The 22,507-nt window shown below is 37.5% G+C and overlaps 1 protein-coding gene across 1 annotated transcript in view; it reads left to right on the top strand.

Moving 5' to 3' along the window:
* Window positions 1–22,507, top strand: part of FKBP5 (FK506 binding protein 5) — a 118,301-nt gene that overhangs the window by 372 nt on the left and 95,422 nt on the right. The gene's annotated exons all lie outside the window — the stretch shown is intronic.

Below are 22,507 nucleotides of genomic sequence, written 5' to 3'. Positions count from 1 at the left end.
CTCCCGGAGGCGCGGCGCCGGGCGGCCGCAGGAGCCGCTCCCCACCCGGGCTGAGCTCCCCTTCGCCCAGGCGAGGGAGGTCGCGCCGGCTGGTCCTCACCCGGCTTTTGTTTCCCGCCCTGGGTGACAGGTCCCGGCTCCGGCTCCCGTCGGCGGCCCCCGACTCGCCCGAGGCCCGGCGCCGCTGACCAAGGCCGCCCGGAGCTGGCGGCGGGACCCTCGGAGTGCCGGGCGGTGCGTGAGCAGCAGCCGCCGCCACGGGCGGGAGCGAAACTTCGCCTTCGGGGGCCCGGGCGGCGGGACAAGTCGAGCGGGGTGAGCCGTGCGCCGGGACGCCGCGGGAGCGATGGAGCCTAGCTCACCTGGCCTGGCCGGTGGCGGGTGAGGATAACGGAGCGCCCTGCAGCCGCCTTCCCGGCTTTCGGTTTGCGCTCCCGGGACGGTGGGTGTGGATGCGTGTTGGTGGTCTTCACCTGCCGCCCCGGGACAAGCGACTGGGAGCAGCATCCCCGCTGCCTGCCGCTCTTGGAAGGTGCCTCTGCAGCGCGGTTCTAACAGGTGCCAGAGGAAAGCCAGTGAAAAGTTGTTTCAGGGCTTCATTCTTCACTTCCCTCCTGGGACGTTAGCGCGCTTCCCCCCTATTGATGTCAAAGAGGTGTGCTGACGACCCGAGTTCTAGACCACTGTCACTTAAAAATAAGGGGTGGGGGCAATGGTGGTGGTGGTGGTGGTTACCGAGTGGGTTGACCAACCCGGAGGAGCCTTTTAGTCTCATCTAAAAAATCGGTTTCTGCAGTGGTGGCAAAGCGTAGTAAGGTACAAGTTGTAAATGGAGAATGCAGAACTCTAGATATCCTTCTGTGTGGTTCAGGACAGCGTGTACAGCGTTTGGCCGCCATTCAGTAAATTCTGCATGAAGCAGTTTGAGCTTGTGGTTTTGGATTTACTTTTCAGGAGTATGTTTTCCAGTGGAATAAAGCCTAGCTTTGAATGGGAACTTTCTTTGCTTCTCTCAGGGTAGACAGAAGTGTTTATTTTCATTGTCTTCCCACTTTGCTAGATTGTGGACAAGGGAAAAGTTAAGACATATTTTAGCTATTTTTTAATAGTATGTGGGAGTTCTGCTCAACCCACCCACCCAATAAGGATTTTTACTTCAGAGACTTAGAGCAACTTTTTCTCTTGGTGTTTGAATCAAAATTCAAGGATAGACTTGAAAAATGTCTCAGTCACTCTTATGGGAAAATTTTATTTGTGAGATAATTTTAGCATTTTCTGTATGTCTCCCGACTGACCTCTGCTAATCAGTCTACAGTTATGACCCCGATCAATTTAGGGCATCTCTAGGGGAAAAAAAAAATTAAGAAACATTTTTAAAATGAGGGTTATTGATATCCACTCATCATTTGGGAGGGACACTTAATTTAGCGTACTCAATTTTTTGTTCTTTGTTTTTTCTGATGTGTCTTGTTTGAGACTGTGTTGGATAGAGTTTATATTTAAGGGATGTAAGTTTAACTTCTTAAAAACAAAGTTAGAATATTGATTTAATTGTGCTACTTTATTATTTTCACTCAATGGTAATTTTACACATTTACCTAGCTAATCAGCACAACACTAAAAGATTCTTTAACCAATGGGCTAGTTGTGACTAGTTGAATAACCAAACATGATCTTTATAATGTTTCATTTCTCTAAAACACCAGACTTAATCTGTTGTCTCTTTCTAACATTTAAAAAACAAGTATATTTCTGGATCTACTCTTAGTTATGGGAACTTAAAATTAAACAGTTCAACATAAAAAAACTGAAGATACTGGATTGGGCTGCTAAGTCTCTTTTTTCTTTTTATTTGGAAGATAATACATATTTTGGGTAATTTAGTTTTTGTAAAGGCTTCTTAACAGAGAAGAAATCAATCCAGAAAAGCACAAGCATCCTCTTCTGTAGTTATAGGAGAAGTTATTGCTGTTAAAAGCTGTTGGATTTTTGATGTTCAGCAAGGGTAGATGGGTTGAGCAATGGCTTGTCCCTATAAAGATTGGGTTTTTTATTCTTTGTAAAAGGTTGTAAGAAACTTTATATGATTGGGGCTCTCATTGTTTTGGATCACTTACGTAATTTCTTTTTCAAATATAGAGGAATATATTAATTTATTATGCATAATTAGAAATTTTATAATCTTTATCCTATGTTGTGTAAATATGCCTCATATCAATTAATTCCATAAATGTATTTTTAGGAACTTTTATTTTTAAAAGTGACTTTTAATTGATAGCTTGTTTTCAAATTTGGTTTTTGGCCAATCTTAATTACTGATTTTTGTCCACTTTAACTTGTGGTATTCATGTTATAAAATTAGCGACCACACTTCATTTTCAAAGTGAGCATAAGTTAAATTCTCGTATCCACATGGTAACCATTGGGAGTGTTTTTTGAGTCTGCTATCCTCAGGTGTAGCTGCTTTTGAGTTTTGGGGATAGAAAATTTTTTTGAACGAATAGAAACATAAAAAATACAAATATATGTTAAAACATCTAAATTGGGATTAAGTCATATTACATTATTAGAAGTTCACACTGTTTTGCCTATAAAATGCATGTTGCCCCTATCATTACTATTGTCCTCTGTAGACCTTTAATGTAATCTTTCAACTATTTCTAAAAAACAGTCTATATTGTACATATTTTGGCACACTGAATTTTATAATTATATCATGCTGAGAAATTTAAATATGTGTATTTTATATATCTAAAACTGAACTTTCTAATCTACCTAATCAGTAACTTTTATTTTTTAATATTTCTGAATTCTTCTATATTGCATTTTTTTTTTTAACTTTTGACCTTATAGACCCCAAAATGTAGAGAAAATGAAAACACATCCAGAGACTGGATGGGTTGTTATGTAAATCATGTAACTGTTGATTTTAAAACAATTTAAGAAAGTAGCCACTTAGTGTGGTTTTAATTTGCAAAGTGTTTGTTTATTATGTAAAGGACAATTCTGTCAAATGAGACAGGTTATACTAATTTATAGTAGGGTCATATGTATCTTTATATTTTTATATTACTCATCTTTAGCTACTAAGTTATTAAGGATTTTTTTTGCAGTAGTTGAAACACTAAAATTTCGATACATAAAATAATTTGTGCCCTATATAGTTTATTAAGGGGAAAATGGACCTGCAGTCAACTGAAACTGAACATATAAGGCTATAATCCTTAAATGGGATTTTAATGCTTAATTTAGTATTTTCTTCTAGTTTTTTGGAAAACATTTGGTTAGTGAGAGTAAAAGACCACCAGAGGGAGTACGGGGTCTACACATTTGGTGTACCTGTTTTCTTACCCTTAGCATGGAAGAAAAACATTTTCACAATAAACACAAAATTTTATTTTAGTTCTCTCAGAGGATCTGTCCCGAGACTGAACATTTAGGATTGTAGCTGTTTGCGGGTTCTGTCATTTTTGTAACAGTCGATATTGTTTCTTTTAGTGAAAGATACATTTATTAGAAAGCAAAAATTATGTATTTTTGAAGTGAAATATGTTTTTAAGTGGACAGTTACACATCTGTGAAAGTTAGGGAATATCTTCATGCTGAGAGTATTTTATAATATTTAAAATGTACATTTGGGCCTCCTTGGTGGTGGAACAGGTTAAAGCACATCACTACAAGCTAGCGGCAGCCCCTTCAGTGTCAGTATGAGTTCGATCCCTGGTGGGGAGCTGACCCACATGGCGCAGCAGACCTCTCCTGTCTTGCCCGCTGCTCCCCTCAGCAGTGTACTCTGTCAACCTGCCTGTTCAGCTCTCCACTCTGTCTCTGGTGAATCCTATCACCACCCCTGCACCTCTAGCTAGTATCCCAGTTCTGTATACATAAATAAATAAACCTTCAATGTACATTTGAATTTTATGTTTTTGAAATTGCTCAGTTTTTGAGAGGACTAGAAGATGAAGAAAAATCAAAAACTAAAAAAAGGGTGTTTTTTTTTTCATGTTATAGTTGCAAATCTTTCCTAAAGTAGAAAATGGTAAATTTCTAGAATAATTTGTAGTATTCTGCCTCAATATTGGCAATTTATAAATGATGTTAAGTGAGGAGTCACTCCTAGCTCCCTGAAAATGATTATCTGATTATCAAAATGAGGGTTGGGAATATCAAATTGATCTCTTCAAAAATCAGGTTTGTCTGTAATGTTCCTGCCTGGAAATTAAAAAGAATGTTGTCTACTGTTAGCTGAAAATTACATAGTAGAAATTGAAAGTCAAAATATATCTGTCACAGATCTAATGCTGCAGTTAAGTTTCTTGTTGGAATGGAGGAAATGTCCTAGAGATTGAGACCTTTCCAGAATATATTCTAAATGAGGATAAAATGGCCTTTACTGATGTTAAATAGTAACCATCGAATTATTTCCATGTTTAACTTCAAAAAAAGCAAGACAATAAAATAAAATCTTATAATTACATATTTTGAGTTATGTTCTAGTATAAAAATATTGCGTGGATGATAACTTTTTGTGTTTTGAAATGTTAGTTTGGAAAGACTAGTTTGTTATTAGAAAATGTTTCTTTTCTTTATGTTTCTTTTCTTTTTTTAAAGATTTATTTATGCATACAGAACTGGGGTACATGCCAGAGGTGCAGGGGCAGTGAAAGGATTCACCAGAGACAGAGTGGGGAGCAGAACAGGCAGATCCATGAAGTACACTGCTGAGGGGAGCAGTGGGTGGATCAGGAGAGGTCTGCTGGGCCATGTGGGTAACACCCTTGGCGGGGTATGGATCTCATGCTGAAGTGGCTACGGCTACCTTCATAGTGCTGTGTTTTAACTTGTTTCACCACCCTGGAGGGTCCAGAAGGTATTTCATTGAAACTTAACAGGGTAACTTACATAGAGAGAAAATTTGTTTTTCTTTTGAAAACAAAAGAATTCTTATGGTAAGCCATAATTTTTAAGAAAAAAAGTGGTCATCGCTCCCATCTTAGATTTGTTTCCACATGAATCTTGTTTTTTTTTTAAAAAAAGCTTTTCTGGTCTTAGGTATACTTTCCAGAATATATTCAGGCTCATGTATAAACCATTGCACAGGCAGACAGATAAATGTACTTTTTTTTTTGCATTTTATACATAATATCATATTTGCTGTATGTGATAGATATCAATCTGTACTGTGTGGCTACCCAGGCTTACTTTTATGGAAAACCGTTTTCTTTTCCTCCATGAAGTCTTGCAGCAACGAGAGGAATAGTTTATGTTCTCAAAAAAGACTGGTACAAAATGTTCATAGTGGCTTTTTTTAAAAAAAAAAAAAACAATATAAATGAACTACTGATTCACACAACAACACATATGAACCTCAGAAATATTATTCAGACCAAGGGAAACCAGACACAAGTATGTACTACATGATGTCATTTATGAAGAAATATAAGAGCAGGCAAAACTGAAGTATCATGATAAAAATCAAAGTGTAATTTCTGGGGAAGAGCTGTTGGTGACTGGAACAGAGGCACAAAGGAACTTTCTAGGGGGATGAAAGTATTCTATAGTTCGATTTGGGTGATAGTAATTCAAGTGTACATTTTTTTTGGTGACTTTATTTTCATGTAATTTTTAACTTGCAGAAAAGTTGTAAGAGTAGTATAAGAAACTTCCACATTTACCAGTTGTTCAGACTTACTAACTGTATATTTAAGATCTCTGCATGTTACGATAGTAAATTTTACTTTAATAAAGAAAAAAAGCTACAAAAATTTATTGAAAATAAGTAGAATTTCACCTGAGAAAAATGAAATCCATCAATTCACAATTAAATAATGCTTTAATAATGTAGAAGAAGAAACACTATCTCTTTTTCTGTACACATACATATTTATGCTGCTTGTTACAAGTTTTATGACAATATTTCTGTTAGAGAAACAGGACCCTGAAATGATTTTAGTCAGACCCTATCACTTAGGGAATAGACTAATAACTAGCAAAAGTTTTCTGGGGATTGAGGTTGGTGATTATTCCTTTTAAAAGAGTTGTACATCTACAGTGTGCAAGGTTTTGTGCAGACATGTACAATCTTTTCTATCCTGGAACTTACCAGATGAAGAAGAGGAAGCAAACTAATTTGTCATTTTTGGGTGGTACTAGTTACTATAGTGAGGAAAGATTGGGGATTACAAACCATTTAAAATATTTTTGATTGCCAGTAAGGATAAATCTAAATGGCGAATTTGCTGTTCTCTGTTGTTTGAGTGATGTCTTAATCTTAACAGTGATTTGATTTGAGTAAATCTATTTAAATCATAGCTTAAACTATAGTAGTTGTTAAAAAATTTAAACTTTTCTTCTCTAATATGTAATTTAAAATGTGTGTTCATTACAGTATTAGGTGCGGTTTTAGATACTGATTCTTTTTCTTTTAATTTTTATTTTTTGCATATGTTTAAGAAAGTTGTTTTGTTACTAGGCTTTGAAGGTAATTTAAAATAACAGGAAGACTAATGGTAGGTTCAACAAATTAGTCATTGTTACAAGGGATACAGATTTATTTTGCCTTTACTAACCAGAACCATACTTTTTATGGTCTACGTGTTTTTCTTCCACAAAAACATAAATTCATTGAAATGTGACAGATATCCAACATCAGCCAACATGGATAAAAGGGCTAGCTTTTTCCATTTAATGAACATACCTATATTCCTATAAAATAACAGACTGGGCCATTTTCATTTCATACATGCTAAGTTTCATTGGTCTCTTAGAATAAATAAAACCTTTTGAAAAGTTTTTGCTGGAATTTGTTTCAAGTTGTCAAATCTTAACTGTTTATAGAATTTAAAATAAATAAATAAATATATATAGAGAGAGAGAAAGAAGAGAAGGAGAAAAAGAGAGTCTTGGACTTTTTTTTAAGGTTCATTTGCTTGTACGTACAAGACCTGGGATGAAGGCCAGAAGTGCAGAGGGGTGAGGGGATTCACCAGAGGCAGAGTGGGGAGCAGAACAGGCCGACTGAAGAAGTACACTGCTGAGGGGAGCAGCGGGCAGGTCAGGAGAGGTCTGCTGCGCCATGTGGGTCACCTCCCTGGCTGGGGATTGAACTGTATTGGCTGCAGCTAGCTTCACAGTGCCACAGCTTAACCCCTTACACAACCAGGGAGGCCCTATTCTTGATTTTTTAAATGAACATTTTAAATATAACCAATTGGACAGAATAGTATGAGCTTCCATGTAATGAACAGACAGAATAGTAATAAACTACCATGTGCCTATTTTCTAGATTTATTAACAGCATTTTAGTTAATGTGCTTTTAAAACTTTTAAGTTTTCACATAAATTGTAAAATAATTTGGGTGCCTCAGCTTTTTCTCTCACTTCCTCCCGAAAATTTTGTTACAAATAGAGAGATGTAAAAGGCAGTGTGTTTGGCCCTCCCTGGTGGCACAGTGGGTTGGAGCACAGCACTAAGAAGCTTAAGCCACTTCCGCATGAATTCGATTCCTGCCTGCCACCTGCCCCGGAGGTGACCACATGGTGTGGCAGACCTCTCCTGACCCGCCCGCTGCTCCCCCAGCAGTGTACTTCGTCGATCTGCCTGTTCTGCTCCCCACTCTGTCTCTGGTGAAGCCTCTCACCACCTCTGAGCCTCTGGCCTGTACCCCAGTTCTGTATGCACAAAATAAATCTTAAGAGAAAAAAAAAAAGGCAGTGTGTTTTAGCTCAGAGATTTGACTCTGGGCATATATTTTGAAACTGTTTTCATCCCACTGTCTTTTTGTCAACTCATAGTCTGGAAAAGAAAGGTGAATTTTTTAGTTTTTCATTCAGAATAAATTAGTTCTATCATTTTGTATCTCTAGAATAAGATATTATTCATTGGGAAAGTTAGATTATCCTCAAAGTGTGGTATCCAAGGAATGGTGTTATATAAATGTTTTTCTGTTACCTTCTCATATCTAAACATTCAGTAATTGCTGTGCTTTTTAGACCCTGAACCTGTATCTTTTGTCTAAACTTGAGGCCTGCATTTTTTTTTTTTTAAAGATTTAGCTATTTATGTGTACAAGTGCTGGGGTATAGGCCAGAGATGTAGGGGGTAAGAAGATTCACCAAAGACGGAGTAGGGAGCAGAACAGATAGATGAAATATACTGCATGGGCGAGACAGACAAGGTCTGCCATGCCATGTGGGTCAGCTCCCTGGCCAGGGATCAAACTCATGCTGCAGTGGCTTGAGAGAGCTTCAGAGTCTATGCTTTAACCCATTGCGCCACCAGGGAGGGCCCCGAGGCCTGCATTTTTTACCTGTGTCTTAAAACTAAATATGTCTTAAGACCGTCTCTGGAACAGCTGCACACCAACAATCCTTACCCACATCCCAGCCAAAAGTTTCCCTTTGTGACTTTATCTTCATTAGCTGTTAATGACTCCATTATTTTACTGCTCATTTTTAATCTTCCTTTACTTCTTTAAGTGTCCCTTCCAATGCACCCCCAGTCAGCCTTAGCCTAAAGTGACCATTTAAACCAAGGTGGTAATAGAAAACTTCAAAAGCACTTAAATAATCTGCTGAATGGTGGTCGGCAGGCACCCCCTATGTATCTAGGGCTTTAGCAGACTTTCATAGACCACAAAAATGGCCCAGCATGAGTTCCTTTCAGGGCAAGTACTGTTCAGTGGAGGAATACTGAGTGTATATAACTCATTTTCAGAATTTCTTAGTGATTTTTGGCTAAAAGTATGGGACTGTGGGTTTACCAATTACCTGTTTTCTTAGCCTTTGTTCCATAGTTCCGGGCCAAGGTAGTTCCCATCAAAAAAAGCCACCTTCGTTGAAAGCGACTTGATTCTCTTACTTTTTACTTTCTCTTCTCTTTAAAGACTCCTGAAATTGACGTTTGTTAAAGACAGGAGCCTGCGATTAGTTAGGAGGATATGAAGTATAAGAGGGGAGATAAGTGATAATCTGTTATATTTCCTACCAGCAGTCATCCTGCCTCCAGGGATCTTGAGCCTGATTCCTTTCCAGACGCGTTGTTGTTATCAACTTGGCTTGCTTCTGGTCAGCTTATGGAAATCTTTCTTTTTCCTGATATTCTGGAAAATGTTTAATTTCCTCCTACTAGGAACCAAGATCCAATTTAACATTGTTGACTTTGGAGATGAGAAAGTGAAATTCTGTATTGTCTTAACTAATTCAGAATATATGATTACTTTCTTCATTGGAAATTGGGAATAATAAGGGTTCTGATGTTTATGTAGAAATTAATAATTATTAAGAAAGGAAAATGGAAGAGGAACATACATCATTTCCAGGACGCATAATGTGATAGGAATAATCATCAAGATGACGATGAATGTGCTATTAAGTAGCTACATAACCTTGGGCAAATGGAAGCTACTTTAACTTTCCTGAGTCTTATTTTAATTTAAAAATTAGTGGGTTGGTGGGCTTCACTGGTGACCTAGGGGTGGTGACCTAGGGGTTAAGTCTCAGTGCTACCGCCTTGAAGGTCCACCGTGGTGGCCTGAGTCCAGTCTGCTCGATCTGTCCATCCTGCTCTCCACTCAGTGTCTGGTGAAACCTGGGCCTTTCCCTTGATTAGGCACCACTTGCCTGCCCTCCAGTTCTTCTACACAAAAATAAATAAAAACCTAAAAAATAAAAGTGGGCTGGATTGGTTAGTGTTTTTTTGATTGGTGTTTTAAGGTCTCTCTGTAGCTCTGAAATTATAAAATGTCTTCTCAGAAAAAATTCCTAACTTACATACTTTTCAACTACCGTTTCATATATGTATTTTTCTACTTGCAGTAGAGACTCGGAAAACAATAAAGGGTTAGATTTTAGTGTTTTTATTATCTACATTTCTCTACCAAATTTATTCTGGCCCCTTTCACCAATTTTGCCCATTTTCCTATTACTTTTATTTTTGCTTTAGATTGTGACTTCCATTTTCTTCTTTAAAAAAAAAATAGATTTATGTATTTATACAAGAACTGGGTTACAAGCCAGAGGTGTGGTGGATGAGAGGATTCACCAGAGATAGGGGGAACAGAACCGGCAGATCTATTGAAATATACTGCTGTGGGGAGCAGTGGGCAAGACAGGAGAGATCTCCTGACCATGTGGGTCAGCTCCCTGGGCGGGGATTGAACTCATGCTGCAGAGAGCTTCCTAGTGTTCTTTAACCCCTTGTGCCACCAAGGAGGCCCTTCCATATTCTTTGCAGCTTCTCTTAGCTGTTGGTCGTTGTTCTTATCTCATTGTAAGCATGGAATTTCGACATCCTAATAGTTGTTGGAATTAACAGAACCCTTTCGATATAATAAAGAAACTAGAGAGATGACACCTGGGATTGAGGGAGTGGAAAAGCCTGAAGGAAGAAGGAATGGTGTGGGAGTTTCCAGTGCTAATATGACATATACTGATTTAAAATATAAATTAAAATCTTAACTTTGGATTTCAGTGACTGCAGGTGACATCAGAATTGGGTTCTAAGGTCTTAATAGACTGAGTATCTTTTTTTTTTAAAAGATTTATTTATTCACACAAAACTGGGGTACAGGCCAGAGATGCGGAGGGTGAGAGGATTCACTAGAGACAGAGTGGTGAGCGGAACAGGCAGATGGATGAAGTACACTGCTGAGGGATGAGAGGATTCACCAGAGACAGAGTGGGGAGCAGAACAGACAGATGGACGAAGTACACTGCTAAGGGGAGCAGCGGGCGAGGCAGGAGAGGTCTGTCTTGCCATGTGGATCTCCTCAGGGCAGGCGGGAATCGAACTCATGCGGAAGTGGCTTAAGCTTCTCAGTGCTGCAGTTTAACCCGCTGCACCACTAGGGAGGGCCCACAGACTGAGTATCTTAAGGGCAGCAGCTGTGCCTCTAACTCAGAATCCTTAGTGTCAGGCATAGTGTATAGAGTACATGTAAGCTGAACCAAGTTGTTCTTAGGACTGATTCCCTCTCCTCAGGGTGTTTTGTTACAGGCTGGAAATTAATAAGAGTGTGGTATAAAGACGCTTAACATTGTCACTAGCACTTTGTGACATTAAGATATTTAATTTCTTTAAACCTCAGTTTCCTCATCTAAAGTGTAATATCGGGTAAGGGTAATGCTAACTAACACCTACCTCAGGGTTGTTGTGAGGCTTAAATAAGATGGTATAAAGCACTTAGCTCAAGACCTTGTGCAGTTTTCAAAAGTATTAGATACTCTTATTGTTTCATTAATAAGCACTTCTGCATTCCAGGTATTAAGTGTTGTAGGTCCTACGTTTTTTAAAAAGATTTATTTATTTATGTACATATACAAGAGCTGGGGGTACAGGCCAGAGGTGTGGGGGGGTGGTGGTGAGAGGATTCACCAGAGATTGTGGGGAGCAGAATAGGCCGCTCTTCTGAAGTACAGTGCTGAGGGGAGCAGTGGTGGGACAGGAGAGGTCTGTTGGGTCAGCTCCCTGGGTGGGGATTCACCTCGTGCTGTAGAGGCTACTGATATCTTCATAGAGCTGAGACTTAACCCCTTGTGCCACCATGGAGGCCCTAAGTGGTTTTTTTAAAGAATAAATAAGACATGATTCTGTTCTCAGAAAAGACAATACATATACACAAATGATTAAATAATAAATACATTAAAATAAATAAAAACACTAAAATAAATAATAGTTAATTAAATCCCATGATAAGTGGCAAATGAGTGGTATACTTAAGGGATAATTGGTAAGCAGATGAGAACTTGGGTGAAGTTACAAAACTTGACATGTGCTTTGAAGTTAGCAAGGTAAAAGTACTAGCTCCTTGAAGACAGACTGCGTGCGTTGGAACTCTAGCTCTGCTGGAGTGTAGTCTTAAGCTACTTATTTAACCTTCATCCTAGTATTGTTGAAAGAATTAAATAAGTGAATACGTATTGAGCACTTAGTGTGGTGACTCAAGCATAAGAAAGGCATAAGAAATTGTTAAGTTGAGAGAAGGGAGAATACATTTCAGATAGAACATTGAATAATAACAAAAGAGGAATTGGTTTGTTTGAAACCATGAAGTCAAATTGGTTGAAGGGAATAATCTTTGGAAAACAGTGGGTGATTATGTTAGGTCTTAATTATGAAGGATTAGGTTAAGAATATTACCTGTTTTCCATATATGCTCAGGTATCAGGAGAATTTCTTGGTTTACTTGTGAAGCACCCATATGTTACAGATAACATTCAAGGCCTGTATCTCTAGCATTGCTCACTAGAGCAATGATTTCATGTGTGAGTTTTATCCAAACTAGTATTGACAGTGACGCTCATGATTCTCTTTAGTGTGTACATTTCACTTTGTAACTGTGCTTTTGTCTGACTTTCTTGTTTTCTCTCTGTATTCTAGTTGTTTACAGTAGCCTTACTCCTTTCCTCCGAAGTTTAGTGGGTTTCTGCTACTGTTTCCTCTCTGTTATTTAGATCCCAAATCACCAAAGCTCTATGTGAAAAGGATTAGAGAAGGGGAGGCAGTATCCCCTAGATCAGACATCTTGTCTTACAGATGAGGACAGTGAGGTCCAGAGGAAGTAAAAATCACATGTTGAAGATCCACAGCTAATTAATGATTAGGCTGCATCTTTCAAAGTGAAACTGGGGCTGATTTTTACTGTATTCCTGGTGTGAGTCTCAACCATCTGGGTGGGATTCATAGAGTACTATCAGTAATTTTTCTACGACAGCCATTAAAAACCAAGATAAAAAGTACTGTTACTAACAGAAATAATATGATAATGTACACCCTTCTAACAGAAACCCTTCTAACAAAAACTTTACTACATTTCTGGAACTAGCATAATTATCCTGTTTTTAAAAGATTTATTTCTTTATACATACAAGAACTGGGGTACAGGCCAGAGGTGCGGGGGGAGAGTATTCACCAGAGACAGAGTGGGGAGCAGAACAGGCAGATGTACTGAAATACCCTGCTGAGGGGAGCAGTGGGCAGGTCAGGAGAGGTGTGCTGTGGGTCAGCTCCCTGGTCGGGGATCCAGCTCGCACGCCACAGTGGCTGCTGATAGCTCCACAGTGCTGCTTTAACCCGTTGCATCACCAGGGAGGGTCTAGCATAATTATTCTTAAAAGTATTATTTAAAATGAGAACACTAAAATCTGCTTTGAGAAGAAAAATGTTTCTAAAAATGTCTCTAAAAATGTTTTAGAGCTGTAAATTATAGACACAGTTAATTATGTAAACATAAATCACTTTCTCCAAAAAAAAAAAATGGACTCTGTTTTTGTCATGGTAGAACTCAGGTTCTTTTAGAGTGTGTTAGGTAGGATAGTAAGGTTAGCATGAGAAGATGGGAACTATTGTACTTTAACCTCATAGCTCCTAACCCTGTGCTTCTACTATTGCAATAGTATCTAAGTTTACTTCTTCAGTCCCTTACATTTTTAAAAAAGATTTACTTATTTATGCACAGGATCTAGGTACAGGCCAGAGGTGCATGGGGTGAGAGAATTCATACAGGAGACATAGTGGGAGCAGGACAGGCAGATCCAATGAAATGACACTGCCAAGGGAAGCAACGTTGAGTCCCTTACATTTTAATATATGTCACACATAATGCTGACAAGCTTATTTCAGTATTGTTTCTGCTGCATTGTTTTCCTACCTAGACATAATGTGGTAGAGTATCTATAAAGCCCTAAGCTTAGTGTTGGTCACTAGTTGCTCAATAAGTACTTCCTTCTCTTTTTACAGAGTAGGTAATTTTTTCTTACATGTAAATAATGTCAGTTCCTAATCACCAAATAACTGTCACACCCCTTTTTTCCAACTCTTTGAAATGTGTGGTTTAACTTTGGCAAGATGCCCTCCCTTGCATTTTGAAAAGTTGTGTGGTGTACGAGTACTGTTTAGTTGCTTTAAGCATAATTTTATAATGAAGTCGTTTTGCAACTGGTGATCTCTTTATATTCTTTGTCATGATTAAAGAGATTAAACATGGTATGGATTCCTGCTCATCCTGCCATGTTCCTTCCAAAAAAGTAAAAGTTTCTGGGCAAGATTCATTTGAGTTGAATAAATTGAGATTCATTTGAGTTGAATACATTTTCTTTATCATTTAAAAAACACTGTGAAGTTGTATTGTATAATCCGCAAATGTCTAAACAACAACAAAATTTTTTTTTCATCCCCGGAGTGCCTTGTATCAGATCACTTATATTTCACATGGTTTGCTTTCTTTTTCCTGTCTTTATTTTTTGAAGGGAGAAGGGGATGTTACTTTTCTCTTGTGATCTGCTACTTGCTTTGTATTTGAGTGATTACTTTTTATAACATTGTTTTCCCTATGTATGCTATTAGAAGGACAGAGAAATGCCTCAAAATTAGATTTTGCTTTTTTTTTTGAGGGATGGATGTGTGTGTGTGTGTAGAGTTCTCCTTTTTCCATATATAGAATTTTGTTTCCAAATTTTAAAATATTTACTATAATGAATTATTTTGTTAGAAATTTGTTAAGCTATATATTTGTGAGTGGTTGCTAGCTTTTCTTCTAAGTTTTGTTGTTAGTTTCATTCTTAGCATATTGACTTTTGGTAATTTAACTCTTTGAGGTATAAATTCTGTAATTCTCAATCTTGAGAAGGGGACAATTGATTTTTGTCACTTTTAAATACAAATTACTTGATTCCTTGCTTGTTAATTTTATTATCATTTTCTACTTTTTTGTGTCTCCTAAAGGTGGAGATCTTTAAATTTATGTTATATATTCTTATAGCTTATAGTCTTTGTTAAAAAATGTGTTCAAAATGTTTATTTATCATGCTGTATACCTGAAACCTATATTATTGTTACAAACCAATGTTACTTCAATAAAGTTTTCTTTAAAAATGTGTTCATTTCTCTTTTCCATTTTTAATATGGTGCTATTCTAGATTTTATTGTTTAATTCGTGATACATTTTTGTTTAGTTTTTGATAGATTTGTTAATTTGGGTTATAGTTCCATCTTCATATTGTTTTAGTTTTATTAATATCTCCTTTCATCTCCATTTAACAAATTTTTGGTATTACCACACACTGAAAACTTTTGTGTGTGAGAATGTATGTCTGTGATTTCTAAATAAGTTTGACTATGTTTCCCTCTTTGAGATTCATGAACTATTTGAATATATTTATACCCATTGTTTATTTTGAAGACTGCTGATAACAATATAAAAGAACTAATATTCTTTATATGAATTATTTTTTATGACAGTTATCAAGTTTTGCCAGACCAATGTTTCAGTAAGGTTAAAACATTTTAAAATTACTGCTACTTCCAGTGTCCCTAATGTGGTAAATTGCTTTGATACTTCTCTAATTTTACCATTCCTTTATTTAAAAAACTTGCCAATGACTTTTAAAATAAAGATTTATTTATTTATGCATACAAGAACTGGGGTACAGGCCAGAGGTGCAGGGAGGTGAGAGGATTCACCAGAGAAAGAGTGGGGAGCACTCTGAACAGGTGGATTGACTAAAATACACTGTTAAGGGGAGCAGCGGGCAAGACAGGAGAGGTCTGCTGTGCCATGTGGGTCACCTCCCTGCCTGGGGGTCGAACTCATGCTGCAGTGGCGGCAAACTGCCCCATAGTGCTGTGCTCTAACCCCCCCTCATGCAACCCTTGTGCAATAACTTTAAAAACAGAAGATAAAGATACATTTTTAGAACCTACACTTCATATTGATTGGGTTAACACATTATTCATAATGTAAAGATGTAATTTTTGAATTAACTTTCTTTTAATTAATAATTAAAAAAAAAGATTTATATTTATTTATTTATGCATACAAGAGCTGGAGTGTAGGCCAGATTTGCTTGGGGGTGGTGGTGAGAGAATTCACCAGAGACAGAATGTGCAACAGACCAGGTGGATCTACTGAAGTACACTGCTGAGGGGAGCAGCAGGGTAGGCAGGAGATGTCTGGTGCGCCATGTGGGTCAGCTCCCTGGTTGGGATCGAACTCGTGCTGTAGTGATTGATGATAGCTTCTAGTGCTGAGATTAACACCTTGTGCCACCAGGAGGGCCCTTAATTTATAATTTTTTAATTTATTTATGGAAAGGATTTGATAGTTTGTAATTACGACAAACAAAGGCAAAGGCCCCTAAAAGCAAAGTCAGAAAGTAATCACTGAATCACTTGAAAGAATAAGATGGGGGAATGGGAAATAATCTGAGGCAAGAATGTTTCTGTATTTGAACATTAAATATAGCTCTGAGCTTCCTGGCAAGCAAGAGAAAAAAGAAACAGGATGAGTTTCATAGTTATTGTCCAAAAAGACAGGTTTGTTTTTTCTCATTAGAGTTCCAAGTTACATAAGGAGTCTTTTATTTGATTCTTATGCAAGGAAAATAATTTTTATTTACATATTTGTAAATTATTAAATCCCCACTATCACTGTATTAGCTGCTATGTACCATTTATATACACTGTAATTACATTTGGTCATGTTAAGTTCACATCCACTTTGTCAAAAGTGGAAATACCGTGGCCTGGGTGTGTTTATGTATTGCCTCTAGAGTGGTAGCCATTGACGAACAGGAAACTGAAAGCTAAAAGTTCAGGAAATGCATTGTATTTAGACTGTGGAAAAAAATATATATGATACTTTACTGCAATCCATGGACATTTGAAGACTAAAACAGTTATATATGTTTTTAGTTAGGGATGAGTATAATGGATTCTTATAACAATGCTGTCAGATGCTTAAATATGATAATAGATACAGTATGTGTATTGTAGGCCAGGAAAATTGTGCAATGCTATAAAAAAAGCAACAAATTATTATATGTGTTCGGCTATAGTCTTTCAAGAAATAAAACAGCTGGCACATCAGTTGAATTCTTCAAGGATTGTCTTATTTTCAGAGAATTATAAAGTTTTGGCTTTAGTTTAGTTCCAGGGAAGGGAGAGGTCCCTGTTTTAAAAGATAGCCCATTTTATTCTTAGGAAGATCTGATGGCTAAGTTTTTTCTCATATTGAACTGAGCTTTGTTTCCCTTTAATTTATAAATATACTTTATAGTTTTCTCAGTACTGAAAAGAAAATGATTAATTAATCAAAATTATTTAAAAAGCTGTTATATGAAGTGTTTTTAAGGTATTATGACATTTTAGGTGCTTCAAAAATACTACCTGGAGGAGTCTTTATTTTTAAAATTTTTTGAACAATTTTCTGTCAGAGGAGACATGATTCATGATTAACATGTGTGCTTGGTAACCTGTATTTTCTTACTGTTGCTATACTTAGCTATTTTAAGAGGATATGATTTATATGGATCCAACATTCTTATTCTTTGAGACAAACATGAAATTTTAATAGCTTCTTAGAAATACGAATTTTCCAACACTGTATTTTTGTTGCTGTTACCTTATTGTTTGTTTCAACAGAAGAGGTAATAAGACTTCTCTGACAGTTGTGATTTAAAATTATCATCACAAAATATTCAAGGGCCACATTTAAGTGAAAATTCAGTTTTACAAATTTGTTTTCTTTTTTAAAGGAATGTTAGCTGTATTTATATCAGTAATTATAATCATTTTAATAGCTTCATTATAATTAGCCTCTTTTCATGCTTGATTTTGGTTCGAATCTGAGTCATGTGTTCCCTTCTTGTTTTGAGATGGCCAGGGTGATAGAAAGTGATACTGGAGGAGACTGAGGATTGAGCGCCAAGGGAGGTAATAGAGCAGAGGGTCCCAGTGGAACATCCCAGAATGCTCCCCTCCACCCCCCACAAGGGGGGAATGGGCTCTGGGGCTCTGGGGTATCAAAACAAGGAGTCTGGACAAGGACGGATAGGGTGGGATAAGGATTTGGATATTTTTTAGTAGCTGATCTGTTATTGCAAAGAGGATTCTTTTCAAGAACTTTTACTTTTGTGTCTTGTAGTACTTCATTGTAGAAAATTTGTTAAACATATGTAAATTTCTTCTAATTACTTTCCCTTTGAAAATAAAATGCTTTCTTAGCTAATTTCCCTTATATTTCATTTGACATCTAGGTAACTTCCCCTTTGTTTTGTTTGTTTATTTGTAAGAGTGCTTATTGAATTGTTTTTTCTACAACTTAGCTTTGCTTAATAGGTTGAATTACAAAGGAAATGGGAATTCCTTTTTAAAACTTGTGTTTTTGTTTGATGTAATTATTAATTTGTTATCTATTTTATGGAGACCATGGGCATAATGAGAACACAGACCTCAGTCAGGGTTTTTCATATAGGGTAAAAGGGAAAAATGGAGAGCTAAAGGCTTTTCTGTAAACTCTGGGAGCAGGGACTGGGTCCTTCTAGCTTACCATTATGTCAGTATAATCAGGTACAACGCCTGACACAATGTTGCTTAAACTGTTGTTAATGAATGGATGTGTTTCTTTTTTTTTTTTTTAAGATTTATTTATTTATTCGTACAGAACTGGGGTACAGGCCAGAGATGCGGAGGGTGAGAGGATTCACTAGAGATAGAACGGGGAGCAGAACAGGCAGATCGACAAAGTACACTGCTGAGGGGAACAGCGGGTGGGTCAGGAGAGGTCTGCCTCGCCATGTGGATCTCCTCCAGGGCAGGCAGGGATCGAACTCATGCGGAAATGTGTTTCTTGTTGAGCATTTTGCATAGCTCATGTATCTTGTGCTGGGGATAATTAAGATAGACTATGTTCATCCTACCTTAGAGCCTTTGTTGTGCTCAGGTTTTTCTCTTTTTTTAAATGAAAATTTATTAAACTGAGCCTTTGTTGTGCTCAGGTTTTTCTCTTTTTTTAAATGAAAATTTATTAAACTGATTATTTTTCAAAGCTCTGTATGTATATGTACACACACATATCCATTCTTCAGAATTAGCTACAGTAGAGGTTTGAATATTCTATGTATTTTTCTTACACTTATACATGTTTATGCATTATCTTTACACAAATAGAATAATAATGTATTGTCTGTTCTATAGTTTCATGCCATTCTTAGATAACTCTCCATATCAGTTCATATTAAACTGCCTTTTTTTTTTCAGTTGCTGTATAATATTTCATTGTGGAGATGTGTAGTAACACTTCCTTAAAGAAATTTCAGTAATGTCTCATTTTTAAATGTTGTGTTTAAAATGTCCTTCCATATGCCTGCTTTTGTGAGAATATTTAAATATGTTTTCCTGGAAGTGGTATTACTACACTAAAGGATATTTACACTTAATTTTTTAAATAAATGTTGTTAAATTCACCTTTAAAAATAGTGTATCACCGGGCCCTCCCTGGTGGCACAATGGGTTAGGATGCAGCACTGCAAGCTAGCCGCAGCTGCTTCAGTGTGAGTTTGATCCCAGCCCCGGAGGTGATCCATATGGCGCCGGCAGACCTCTCCTGTCTCGCTTGCTGCTCCCCTCAGCAGTGTGCTTCATCGATCTGCCTGCTCTGCTCCCCACTCTGTCTCTGATGATTCTCTCACTGCCCCTACCCTTCTGACCTGTACCTCAGTTCTGTATGAATAACTAAATAAATCTTCAAAAAAAATACTGTATCACTTTATACTCTAAGGATATAAGATATCACTTTTTGGTAGTTGTACAATTATTTGTAGATTAGAAAGGTTCAGCTTTTGGAAATGAGTCCTTATGGCAATTTGAGATGTTCAGAAGATGGTCAGTTGAGTAATATATTCCCATTAGTTTAGTTTGTTGAAGTCAAGTGGAAGACAATGATTGTATTCTCACGGACCTATAGAGTACAGTGTACTGATTCAGATGTGGAAGATCAAGATGTTGGTTATCTAAGCTTGTCTCCCTAGAATGTTTAAGGTAGTTATTAACTACCTTAACAAGCTTGACAAGCTAGAGGGGTAGAAGACCCTGAATAAGAACTAATTTGAGGGCCCTCCCTGGTGGTGCAAGGGGTTAAAGCACAACACTATGAAGTTATCTGCAGCTACTGCAGCATGAGTTTGATTATTGGCCAGGGAACTGACCCACATGGCACAGCAGACCTCGCCCGAACCACCCGCTGTTTCCATCAGCGGTGTAGTGTACTTCAGTCAGTCTGCATGTTCTGCTCCCCACTCTGTCACTAGTACATCCTTTCACCCCCTGCAACTCTGTCTGTACGCCTGTTCTATATACATACATTTTAAATTATATTTAAAAAAAGATCTAGTTTGAGAAGTTTGGATTTGTTCTGAAGAACTTTTTCAAAGGCCTTGAATTGAGTATGTGTGAGAGTGGCTGTTCTAGCAGTATGTATAGAATGACTGGACGTGAGTAAGGACTTGAAATAGGCAATTTAACTGGAGAACTGTGTTAATTGAAGGAAATGAAGAAATACAGAATATGATGATAGTAACAGAATTGGAAAGTGAAAAAGTAAAAAGCACAATGAGAAATTGGCAGGACTTTCTTGATTAAATGGAAGGAAACTGTATTAAAGTTGTAAAACTAGGACAATAACCAGGTGATACTGATGATGAAATGAACAGAGCCAAGGGACCAATTTTGAAAAAGTTGATTTTCTTCTAAAATATAGGGATAGAAAAGGATCCTGAAGTAGCTATAGCCAGGAATTAGAAAGAGATCAAAAATGGAGAGGAAGAAGGAGAAGTTACAACTATATTTGGGAATTCTTAATAGAAGAGGCAGTTGAAATTAAGATTTGGAGATTTCTGGTTTAAAGTGGCTGACAGAGAAAGTTGAGAAATATGTTTAGAAAGGGGTACTCTAAAAAATGGGAGATAAGATTAAGGAATAAACAGAGAAAACAAATTAATAATCTGAAGAGTGGGAAAAGAATCAGGAAAGATATTACTGATATTTCCCTTTCATTCTTTTACTTTGTATATAGTACTTTATTGGGTATTTCTAGGTGGATGCCATGTTCTACCTTTGGTAGTGATACCTCAGAAAATTCTGAGTATTTAAAAGATGCAGTTAATGTTATTCTTGGAGTTTATATACTCTATACTTGAATAAAGGTCTTAGAAAAGTAATTTCAGTGTCTTTTTGTCTAGTTTTAGTAGTATCTATATGTTTAAAACAAAACAGCTTATTGTTGGGTAGCTGGAAGTCCAGATATTTTGTGCATTTTAATGAATCATCTTTGTGCATTTTAATGGATCATTTAAAAATAGTCCCTGGCTCAAGAAACTTGGCTCATAACAAATGATAACAGTATATCTTTTTGGAATGACTTAAAGTATCTTTAGAGTTTTCTTCTTTCATAGTGCTTATCAGAAAAAGGACTGTTCACAGGAAGTGACCAGACTCCAAGTCAGGGACTTGTGGCACTACTCAAGAGCCAATTTATGAAATGTCTAGGGCAAAGGTTCAGGAGTTTTCACCTGGTCCCACTGTTCACTAGCAATATGCCCCTTAACTTCCCCATAAAGTTCTATGTCTTAGGGTATTGAGAGGATCTATCATGTAGCTTATATTAGTAAAGAGAGACAGGCAATGTACAAATAAATATATGTGGTGGTAAGTAGCAGGGAAGATGATAGGGCATATAGCTAACCTGTCTTGCTCTTTTAGATTTGGCAGTATGAATGTCACTCTAATATGAAAATATTTGAACAGAAACCTGAAGGAAGTGAGGGAACAAACTCTGGCTATATAGGGTAAGAGTTCCAGACAGAAAGAAGGTAAAAGTGCAAAATCCTTGAAGAAGAGTGTTTTGGAGGGTCCAGCCAGAAGACCAATGTAACAAGAGCTGGACGAATGGTATTCTATCACCAGTCTCTCCCCTCATCCACTCTGCCCACTGCCTGTGTGCCACCTCCTGCCCAATCCATTCACCCCTGCTTGCTGTTCTGCCATCTTGGGGGGGCTTTTCCTCAAGATTCCCACTGGAGTAATAGAGAGAGCCACCAACCAGCATGTAGAGTTTTAAACATAAGACAGACTTTGGGTTTTATTCTCTGTGAGATGGAAAACTGTTGGAAGGTTGCCAGAGTAATTTTTAAGCCAGTCTGATTGTCACTTTTCTTTAAAAATGTTTCAGTTCTCTTTTTCCTTTGGAATAAGTTCAGTGCTTTATTCTGGCACACTGGGTCCTTCACAGTCAGGTCTCTGCCTGTTTATTTAGCATCATCTGCCTCTTTCCCACATGTACCCTTCACATTAGCCAAATTGAATTACATGCAGTTCCCTGGATGGGTCATGATGATTTGTGTCTTGGTGTCTTTCTGCTAGCTGTTTGCCCTGTGAGAAATGCTCCCCCAAAGCCTGTGTGATCTCTGGCTGTTTTAGAGGGTCCTCTTTGTGCTCTTAGAGCACCCTGTCCTGCATGTTCTCTCGCCATTACCTCCCCTAACCACTTTGTACTCAAGGCACTTAGTCTTTGGCATGTGCTGTTTTGCCAGCCTTCATCTTACTCTTTTCACACCCTCGCCAGTTGATTTGATGCCCATCCTCCAAGAGCCAGATCAAACACTGCCATCTTTCCCCTCCTTTATAAAGCCTACAGACTTTTATAAGCTGCCCACTTTTCTCTACCCTTGTGAG

This window comes from Condylura cristata, unplaced genomic scaffold (genome assembly GCF_000260355.1).
Source record: "Condylura cristata isolate star-nosed mole 26May11 unplaced genomic scaffold, ConCri1.0 scaffold00001, whole genome shotgun sequence".
In the NCBI taxonomy this organism is placed as follows: domain Eukaryota; kingdom Metazoa; phylum Chordata; class Mammalia; order Eulipotyphla; family Talpidae; genus Condylura; species Condylura cristata.
Note: the sequence above shows the minus strand (reverse complement) of the source record. Positions and strands in the feature narration are given on the sequence as shown.